This window comes from Lissotriton helveticus, chromosome 1_1, assembly GCF_964261635.1.
Source record: "Lissotriton helveticus chromosome 1_1, aLisHel1.1, whole genome shotgun sequence".
Taxonomy (NCBI): Eukaryota; Metazoa; Chordata; class Amphibia; order Caudata; family Salamandridae; genus Lissotriton; species Lissotriton helveticus.
The window spans coordinates 1,567,671,983-1,567,683,602 of record NC_136057.1 but is presented as its reverse complement, the minus strand read 5'-3'; positions in this window follow the sequence as shown (position 1 = coordinate 1,567,683,602).

The window sequence follows — 11,620 nt, the reverse complement described above, 5'->3', positions numbered from 1 at the left end:
CCCTACACGCGGCCGCGAGCCAGACCGGGCGTGTTGTTCAAAAAGGACCTCTAATTTAATTAAATTAAGGAAAGCCAATACTTATTTCAAAGTTTTACCTTCAGGAGGAGAATCTCAGGGATTTACACTATGTTTGTGATCCCCTGTGAACTCATGGTTTAAGTCATAAGGATAGGTTGCGTAGGTCCCTCTGTTTATTGAGAGGAGAGGCATATAAAATGTGCAAAAGTGACACAACCTCGATCGTGGTGGTGGCTGTCTCTAAAGTCTTGTATGCTGCTTGGATTATTAGAAGGAAAGAATTAAATGTCACACAAATCCAGGTCGCAAATGCCCCCTTGTGCTTCTACACCCCCTTGATTGATTATATGGATATTTAATGTTATTTATTCTTGTTTTTATGTGTGTTTTATTTTTGTGTGACGATGTTGTTAAACGATGTATACTATTTTGATTATGAAACAATGTTTTGAAATTTATTAATAAACGATGCAATACGATTGGTTGTATGACAGACTAATAAGTAGAAAAAGTTTGTTGTACAAACATTTGATCAGAATATCAACCACAATAGTATTATAAAGGTAAATGTATACAGGTAAGCATATATTTAATACTCCTAATTGCACATCCTCACCTAGAAGATATTTATTGTGAAGGTACATATATTGTGGATTGAAGGAGAGTAAACATACAACAGCTTGATATGTATCAAGCATATTCGCATTCGCAAAGGCCGAAATTCGCCTTTGCGAATGCGAATTTGCTAAATGGTATGTATAAAGCAAAATCTGGTGCAAAACAAGGAATTGCAAAATTTGCGATTCCTTATTTTGCAATTGCATTTAAGGAATCGCATATTTTGCGATTCCTTAAATGCAATGTATGAAGCTAAAACAAATTAGCAAAATGTCCTTAAGGAATCGTAATTGTAAGTTGCGAATTCCTTGAAAAATGCACATTTTTGCTTTTTTCAAAGTGCCATGTGACGCACATACATGCCCTTAGGGCATGTATGTGCGCCACATGTGCACCCATGCATATTTCAGGGGTGCAACAGGGTGTCCTTGGGACAGCCCTGCACCCTTGAAATTATTCTCAATTTGTGATTAGCAAATTGTGAATCGCAAATTGAGAATGCCTCCTTGCCCATAGAAATGAATGGGAAAGTGTTCCTTAATTGCGATTTGCAATTTGCTAATCGCAATTAAGGAATTTTAAGAAATCACAAAAAAAATTGATTTTGTACATACATACCTATTTTCGATTCTCAAATAGCGATTTCTTAAAAATTGCTATTTGAGAATCGCAAATCAGGTTGATGATACATATGGCCCATACTTCCTTATATATTCACACCGTCCCAATATTATGGTAGTCAATTTTGTACTTGATATTCTGTTTATCTATGAATTATGCCACTCAGAGTGGAATCCATTACGTTTCAATTCACTGGGTTCACCTCCAACCTCAATAGCATTCCATTAATAGAAGGGTTGATTTCACTGAACTTGTGCCACAATAGGTGAACCTAAGATCCCTCTCATGATGCGAATCTGAGAAGAGTCCCACATTGGTTTTTAATGTGAAAGTTCTACCCTAGAACCACCTCCCATAAAAAAATCATGAGACTTACAGTACAACTCCTTTTTATTTTGTAGAAAAAGTCGAATCTCTATGACCAAATACTTCACACTTAGCTTTCCGGCAGAACCAACTTGAACATTCTGGATTCCTCCAATATTTCCCCTCTGAGTGAACACACATTCACAGCATTCACGCAGAGACCATTTTGTACAAATTTCCACATGTATTTATTTATTTGTCGGATTTATAATGCGCATAGCTGCCCCAGCGACGGGGCGTCCCAGCGCAGACCGCAGACTCCAGGACAAAAAACAGAGGTCAGAATAAAGCTGAGGCAGGAAAATGCCAGGTCTTTATGTACAACATACAAATCAGGAATCTAATCTAAATTCACACTCATCCTATTGCAAAGTTGAAGCATGATCCAACTGCAGCCAAATCTACATCTGTCGCGGAGGTCCGTGAACTAGAAAACTAATCTGAGCACTGTCTATGCGCTACACCACTTTTAGCTTGCAGTATCACGAGCAGGCTTTACGGGCTATTAAATGACATTTACTTACCATTTCTTTGTTAATGTTTCTTGCATAAAATTCAGGTAAAAAATGCTGAAGTGACCGTTAGTGGCCAATGTACCCCACAACAAAGTCTCTGAGGGTATATTAAATATATTGTCTTGATTGTTTCCATAGATTGCTTGCATTTTCTTACATGAAGTCATGAACAAATAAGAATTAACCTTTCACATTTTATGTATTAAAGTTTGATGAGTCAATCAAGAAGATGAAAATTTGACAACGTCCATTTTTGTTTGAAGTAGGCCAACTGTGTGACGTTTGCAAAAAAACATGAATTTAACACAGCTTTGTGACTGGGGGTGAATGTTTGACAATGTTCTGTATTCCATCCATCACCTTTTTGTGTTGCATATTTTTCCTCGTCAGATTTTTACCTACAGCAAGACAGACAAAGGCAGAAAGATAGAAGATAAAATACGCAGGGAGAAAGTAGTGTTCAAAAAAACCTGCAAGAGTGAAAAGGAGAGACAGGAAGTGTAGGGTAGAGGAAGAAACACAAGAAGCGGAATTAATACTAGACAGACCTGGTATTCAACAACCCTGGCTTTCGTCAGACCTGGTGGTGAACTCGTAAGAAAATCTTTGGGTCCCAATCATCCAACAATTGTGTGTTGTTTTTTCAAGCTCCAATATCATTTTCGAAGAAACGACATTGTTCCTCCAAGGGGAAACTCTCAAAATAGCAAAAAGAAATAAGAACAAACCTAACAGATTGATCAATCGAAGTCAGAAAACATTCACCTACCACAATAATTGGTGCTCAAAGTCTAGGAATCACAAACATTAAGCGCAGTTTAGATCATCCGAATAGGGTAGCTGGCAATCCCCGACTTTACTTTTGGCTGTCAGCCACGCCTGTGTTCTGCTTCAAAAACACGTTGGTGGGTTTGAGTGTGGATTGAGGCAGATAAGGCCAAGCAAACACGCCTGGCTCCTTCAAATAATTCAACTTTTAAAAGGAAATCGAAACTGAGGAGTGAAACTGACAATTTGCTGAGCCAGAAGCAGGCAAAGGAATTTTCTATGAAGAATATCTTGCACACATACTGCCATTTTATACATTTATGTTAAATTATTAGATGTTCCTAAATAATCTTCTAGGTTATGAAAGTGCATAGATAAAGAATTTCAGAAATGCATAGGCAGGAGATGCAACCCACTCGCAGTGTGCAGTTAGGAGCACCTACTATTAAGAACTGAAGTATTAATACTGTGGACCCAGTGCTATACTTGTGATGTGAAGTGAGGTGTCAAAAACAAATATACCCCAGACAAGATCTGGAAAGCTGTACAAATACAGGCTTTGTAGCTTACGCATTTTACATACTTCTGCCCACTCAGTAGAAGGTTTTGCAGATTGTAGTTGTAATTGTATTTAGCGCTTCCTACCCCTGACAAGGCGTCGAAGCACTTTTAGGCAAGTAACATGCTACTCCAGAACCCAAAAACTATTAGTGTTGAATTAGTATTGGAAAACCCGAGTTAATTTGTGCGGTGGACTTGTGAGTTTGTTAGTCGACTTCAAAAGGATAATAGAGGGATAGAAGAGGGAAGAGTCTAGAAAGTGTTTATTGGGAGATCATAGTAAAAAGAGAAGGAGGGTTGGAATGAGTAAAGAAGAGATGGAGGAGAGAAGAGTCTCTAGAAATTGATTAGGGAGCTCTTAGTAGCAAAACGAGTTTTCGGATGAGTCTAAGGGAGGATACTTGAGGGCAGTAGTCAAAGTACATTAAAAAAAAGTATGGAAACTGCCATGCTGCGTGCAAGGGGGCGGGTGATTAAGCATGTGGGTGTGGCTAAAAAGCAAGATATTCTGTAACATATTTTGATTTTTCACCTTCCGGAACCTACATATAAAATAGTGTACAACTTAAATGTAAATGAAATACAAGGTATGTTAATGAGTTGGAAATGCACTATTGTGCATTATGAAACCCCTATTAGTTAATGTACTACAACAGAGAGCCACAGAATTGAATCCTGATTGGTGCAGTGGAGAATAGTAACTAGTGTATGTTTAGTGCTACAAGGTCTCAGTCTGTGACAAGAAGACTGTGAACATGTGAGTCATTATTTTAAATTTGCATTACACATAGTGAAAGATAGGCTGCTATAGAATGCACAAAAGGTTTAAGATAAAAAGTGTATACAAAATATAGATTTTATTTGCCAACTGTATGTAGTGCCGTTTTCTTTAACTGTCTTTTTAAAGCACACACTTCACATCTTAGCCGGTAGCTCTCTTACAATACATCTCAAAAAGAATAAATGTGTGTCATCAGGAAGCTTCAAGTGCTTACATTAATTAAATGCAATGCAGGCTTCTAGTCACCCTTTGATTTGAAAATTGCCCGTTGTGCACATTTACGTTTCTTTCAGGCAAGCAGGCACCCTGGCAAGAAGGTTTGTATAGCTGTCTGCTCCTTCCTCTGTTTCACAGCACAGGAGACTCCCTGCCTTATACTTCAGCTGGAGCATTTCAGCTGTTGGATCTAATCGTCCGGGCATGGTTATCTCTTGACAAAAAGTAGCGGAAATGTTTTCCAAAATGAAATAAGTTTGGACACCTTGTGCCCCGCAGACCCCCCAACACACACTTCAAACTTATTGGTGTGGCAGCAGAGGTAGTTAAAATAATGTTCTTAAAGATTTGTGGTGGACAAGGGTCAGAAGAGCTGTATGCTAGCCTGCTTGCTTTGACCAGATCCATAAATTTACTTTGTGATATTTGTTTAAAGGGATGCAGAGGCTGAGTTAGATTTTTTGAACTGGGTTGGTGCTGGTGGCTTTCCTTTGTTTTAAATAGGAGTCCAACGAGTCTGCTTTGGTTGTGTAATGATTTGCCAGTTTTTCCATGAATTCTTGAATAATGGGATGAGTTCTTTCTGTGCAGATATGCTTCACAGTTCGTTTTCCGGATATTAAGCAATAACAAAATAGATATGCTTGGCCTCACCTCTGACTCAATGGTTTGATTTACAGGCTGTGCCGTACAGTAGATCCCATTTCAAAATGTGTCACTTCACTAATCCTGTAACTGAAGTCCACAGTGCGTCTTGGGCTGTGCACATGGCCCCTCCAGCCAGTAACAATTAATTCTGATGATAGAACAACAATGGACCACTCTTAGTCTTCATCTGTCTCGACGGATGTCTTACAAATGATTAAAAAAGACTCAATTAATTAGAAATGCCACAAATTGTCTCTGAATGATATCTGGTACATTAGATACAGTGTCCATCATCAGAGCTCTAAGCTCTTCAGGATTTCTTCTGGGCAACTGTGCTAGTCAACAAGCACTAGTACCATGGGCACAATAACCAGCCATTCCATGTTCTGCATGTCACATTTATTTATTTTGCATTTTTCTGTGGTAAAAAACAAAACCAGTGAGAGAGGTCTCGCATTTGAATGGAACAGTAGTTAGGAGAGTACCATAGGAATCTTCTACTATTCTCTACATTATGTATCTTCAGATATCTTCTGTGTGATTTCCTCAGTGAAACAACACCTGCACAAGTGAAGTAGGCACATTCAAGACACAAAATTGTTGTGAGTCAATATTTCTCCCAGCAGCACAAACCTGTCCAACATCAGCAGCAACTATTCATGGATCTTCACTCTTTCCCCTTGCTCTATACCTGAAATAGTTCTGGCACTTTTTTTTTAACTCTTCAGAGATCTCAAGATATTTAAGGAGACTTTGCAGGTATGAGCTTTTGAGTCATCGCTGCCTGCTTGAAATCTGGTTCAATCCCACAAAATTCAACAAGAGACATTTTCTCCTATGTTCAACTTCCTCCTGGTATCTCATGTGACTTTGACTAGGGGTGGGCAAAAAATTCCGCTCCACCCACAGAGTTCACAGCATTTTGGCCACTCCGTGCTCCGTACGTAGTTCCGCAAAACTCAACAAAGTGATGCAGAGTTTATTCTCTCGAGCAGCTCACCAGCGTTAAGTTGGCGAGCTCTCGTGAGAACAAATTGCACACTAGACCTCCTCCCAGCAAGATTTTTCAACATGGGCGATCAAGGCAGGTCATGACTGCTCATGTTGAGAAATCTGTTGCTCACATTGAGGAAGATCATCACTACCCCCTTTTGTACCGCTTTGGCCGCCATAAGTGTGGCAGGGTATGCTTAGACGTGAGTCCCTTGCTCACTTTGCCACTGGATTCAAGCAAGCCGGGCTGAAGACGGCTGTAATGCCAGAAACCGGTCCTCGGAAGCTTGTTTCCGGTCCAGGGAAGGCATGGCTTGGCAGTTCGGGCTGGACTGTTCCCATGAGGCACAGGGTCAGACTGATTTGCATATAAGCCATGTCTGAACTGGGGTGGCAGAGTGGGCTAAAGAATGGTGATGGATCAAACCCAGATCTTTTGACTGGGTGTGAGTGTTTGATTGGTTCAGATGCTCCGTCCATCACCACCTCCTTTTGTACCACTAGAGAAAAGCAGCCCCCATTGTACCACCCACTAAAGTGACAGTGAAAACATGACTGCAGGCCTACTATTTGTAGCCTGGCTGTTGCAGTTTTAGACTGCAAATTCAACCTGTAAAAATACAAGTCATAAACCTTCCTTTTAAATATTTATAAGTCACCTCTAGTTAGGCTTTATTGACCACAAGGTACGGTGCATGGTATTTAAAAGTAGCACAAAGCAAAAATCTTATGTTAAATATGTCCTTATAGTAAAAAAGCTCTGAAAGCTATTTTCACTGTAGTAAGTGTTACTGTTCCATTGGAAAACAGTGGATTACATTATTACATCTAATAATGCTAATTTTAGTTAGCATTAGCAAACAGCGAATAGCTAGACAGCTAGAAATGTAAATTGAATACTTTTTAAATAGTTATTCAAAATCCAACTTAATGGTAAAATCCAATTTTGAATTACTTTTAAGGAAAAGGTACCTTTAGAAAGCCACCGTTTCCCTCCCTAAAGTCTCTAGCAACCAATTTGCAGGATTCCAGCTCTTCCCTGGCAGCTGAATAGACCCCTTGATGAGATGGGAAAATGTTTCCTAAACAAGACAAAGACCTTGGGTGTAGGGATGTGTTTCTGTTCCTTTGGCAGGCTCACCATCCGGCTGTGCCCAAGAATTTGCATGACTTCAAAGAGGCTAACATTTGTTAGTTGGCACTTTTGCAGGGCCCTTCATTAGTCCCCTAGTGAGGCAGGCACCAATCCAAAGGGGAGAGGAGCTGCCTCCAGAACTGTTTCAGAGTGACCATAAAGGAGGCATAGCTCCTTTCCCTGGCCATACCTATGGGGTGGGAATATAGGCTCTGTTTAAGAGGAGGGTGTCACCATTTTGGATTTGGCCAGAGAGTGGTAGGATTTTTTGCCATGCAGCAAACACACAGTCCTATAAAAGTGGGTGGGGTTGCACCTGGGAACTTTTACCCTGTTGGTTAGGAAAGGGCTGGGAGTCACCCATACCCACCTGTTGGTGCCAGGCATACATGCAGTACCAGCATTACCCTTCTCAGAAGACTACTGGAGCTAGGGATGATTGGAAAAGGAATTAACCTGCTGTATGAGATCTGAGAAGAGTCTAGAAGACTAGATCTGCTCTCCCCCTTGTACCTAGGACAAAGAAGTGGACTTCAAGAGTCAGACGTTTGGCCTTCTGTTAAAGCTGCAAGCTGCAAGTGGCCTTTCTGCAACTTCCTAGCTGACCAGTTATAACTGGATATGTGCTAGACACTGCTAGTGACTTCTGCTGGAGTACGACTGGAACCCCACATGCAGTTCTTAAGGCCCTAGAACCCTGGGCTGTGTCAATGTGTACTCCTCTTAACAATTCCCAGATTTAGATACTTTTGGTGCCAAAGACCTCTGAAGGATCTGGACTGACCTGTTAAGCCAGTCCGATGTTGGTGCGTAGCCTTTGAGCTCAAGATTCAGGTTGCTCCCTCTCAGAGCATTTCTGAAGAAGCAAATCCAATTCAGCAAGAGCTCACAGAAAATGCCTGGCCTCACTGAAAGAATACAAGCTCCAAAGAAAAGCCAAAGAGCCTGATTTAGAGCTTAGTGGACTGGTTACTCCATTATAAACATGACAAATATCAGGTCAGCTCTATTACTTGTCCATTATATCCATTGGCACTTATAATATGGCGGAAGGATAACCCTTCCGCTGAACTATAAATCAGGCATTAAGTTTGAACATTGGAATCTTCACTGGGGAAAGCAGCATAAGTGTCCAGATGGCTGGGGACCTTTTCTGGGTGAAAAATTCAAATTTCTCCCATTCTGAGCTTTCCTGACTAAAGTAAATTACTTTACTGAGACCTTGTCCAGACTTTCTGACGCCAAAGAGCACGCCTCTGCTGCAGCCTACTGCATTGTCCCACTGAGGAATTTTGACTTCCATTTCAGAGTCCAAGTATGAACGTAAAACTTCCGACTGGGTGGAACTTGGTTTCTGTAGCTGACCTGTGCTCCACTGCAGTCAGCCTTAACTTGTGCATAGGAACTGGCCAAGAGCAACCAGATAACTGTGGTTGTCACTTAACACTTTTTGACACCGTTTTTTTACCTTAAACTTTAATAATTCATTTCTGCAGTTCCACTTTTCGTTTTTTTTGTAATTTTGTTACCATCTTATTTATAATATTCTCTATTTTTTCTAAATTGATTTAGGATTTTTCTTTTTTTGGGACAGAATGTCCCCTGCCCTGCATCACTGAACAGCATATCTATGATCCTGACTTTTTTTGATTTTGGTCATGCCACACACTAATCCTGTGCATGCGTATTGACCTAGGCCCAGTCTGATGACACTGCTTGGTTCTGGACTCTTCCTGACAAGGAGGGGAACACCAAGTGCACCCTCATAGTGACCAAGGACTAGCGTCTCTGTCACAGGTTTTTATACGTGGAGCGTGGTTGTGGCAGCATACAGTGTTAACTAATTATAAATTTTAATACCAGACTTTTTACCTGTGAGATGTGAATGTATGAGAACAGCCCATTCTTCAACGTTCCACTGCTCACGATGAAATCAGAATCCTCAACATGACATGCAGTGTGTTCGCAATCATGTTTTCTAGAAGGAGTAGTGTGCCATGCAGGAGTGTTGCAGGCCTGCACTCCATTTTTGAAGCCCACAGACTGAACCAGAGAACAAGATGTGGGGCGGAATTGCTTTTCTCCAGGCAGCATATGTTTATTCCTGGCATCTCCTAGATGGGAAGGGGAGCACTTGATACTATGAGGAGGAGACAGGCTTTCCTTAGAAGTGCCATATCCCTTCGAGACACATGGAGCTGGAAATTACTCTATTTGCAGCTGCCATTTGGTGGATTACCGGGGGTATGTGGACTGTGTGAAAATAACACTCCCAAGTGAGTCATTGTGTCAGGTCCAGTCCTGAAGTAAGTAGAATGTGTGACCGCAACACTACCAGGTACATTTTAGGATCTGGACCAGTCTTGAAGACGAAATGACCATAGAGTTACCCTCAGGGGTGCTTTATGAGGATTCAAGGTCGTTGCCTTGAGGCACTGTGTGCTGAAGATAGTGGCTGGTGCCACTGCACCAAAGATCTCAGTCTGCAGGCAAGTGGCGAATGCGCCCAAGACAAATCACCAAAGACTCACCGCAGGGCTGGTGCAAGCCGAGATCTGAGGTCACCATCTGGAGGAGAACCACAGTCAGAAGCTACTGCTCTTGATGAGGCCCTGCACACAATGCAATGTGTAGCTGGCTGCCTCACTGCTGAAGAGGACTGCTGCGTGCTGTTAGGAGGCGCCTATCTGCCGCTGATGAAATCCTGCTGTTGCAGGAAGAGTAAGCTCAGACGTGCACCTCTCCTGGACTGCCGTGTGCCACTGCAGGCTCCTGTCACTGCGGTTGAAGATCCCCCTGCCACTGAAAGGCCGAACATGCAACCACGGATGGGTGAGAGACTGAGAGGGCCTAGGACAGCCCAGAGCTGCAGAGCCAGGGTAGGGCCGGCCCTAGGACAGCAGATGTAAAAGGCCTCAACCCCTATGGTTGACAGATAGTATTCAAAGTCTGGCTAGCACACACATTTAGCACAGTTTACGCCTTCAGAGTAGGACAGATGGCAATCTCGGACTTTACTTCTGGTTTCAGCAACGCCTGTGGTCTACTTAAAAACAACGGGTTAGTATGGTTGAGAACATTATGAAAGATAAGACCAAGAAGAGAGGGCTGGGCTCCTTCAGAGAAGTCAACCTTTGAAAGAAAATCCAGTGGTGGCTGGTGACATTTGAAAGTGGTGAGGCGAGCAAAAAGTTGCAATAAGTGCACAGTGGCGAGCAAGCGTAGCAAGTGAGCCCGGTCGGCATTAGAGGAGTTATAATTGGTGCTGTGGAGAATAGTGACTTGTATATGTTTAATGGTACACGGTTCCAGTCTGCGAATGTAAGCACTGTGATCATGTAAGTCATTATTTTAAGCTTGCATTACACTCAGTATAAAATAGACTGCTACAGAATGAAAGAAAATGTTTAAGATAAAAAGTGTTGCCAAAATACAGATTTTTTTTCAGAGAGTACGTAGTGCAGTTTTTTTTATAACGATCTTTTAAAAGCACACACTTCACAGTTTACCTTTTGCTGGTAGCGCCTTACAATGACCCTTAAAAAGAATGAAGGTGTATCAGGAAGCTCCAATTTATTCTATCAATTAAAGTCAATACCTTCCAGGCACCCTTTACATTTGCATATTGACCAGTTGCGCACATTTACATTTCTGTCTGGGAAGCAGGCAAACTGGCCAGAAGGTTTTTTAGGTTTTGCCTTGCCGAAAGCTGCGCAGCAGACTTTCGCGCAAGGCGAAAACTTTTGTTTACCAGTATGGACAAAAGTCCTGCCTCTCTGTTCCATTGGCTAGCTCCATAAATGGAGGCTAGCCATTGGAAGAGAGAGGCGTCCGTCTTTCAGTGAGGCGATTGGTGAGCGTTCCCGGCGATTTTTTCTCATCCTGCCCCTTTGACAAGGTCATTGCGGTGGTGGGCGGTTCCTATTTTTTTTTTTGGGACGCCATGTTTTTATCATTTGCTGCCGGAAGATGTCCAGGTGAGTGCGTCCTTGTTTCTTTCTCAACCCTCTTTTCACTCTCTTTGCCTGTTCGCCTCCGTTATTATGCATGCGCGCGACACCACAACCTCCTTCCTGTCCCAGGGCGAAGCTATTCTGTAAACACAGTCAGGAATGGGAGGCAGCTAGCAGGTTGTTCTCAGACTCTGGTGTTCCTGTACAGAGCTGCGTTAATAACGCATCTAAAAGTCTCTCACCTTCGAGGCACAGTGTCTGATTGCAGCTGTGGGGCTCAGAATGTTTTTTTTTTTTTTAAACCCCGAGACCAGCTATTGCAGTTCCTTGCTCCCAGCCCGTACTAAACGGAACATTTTGTTCGACCTTTCTAATTTAGATTTGCGCTGCGCAGCTGAGGTTAAAATCGGGATAGCTGTAGGCC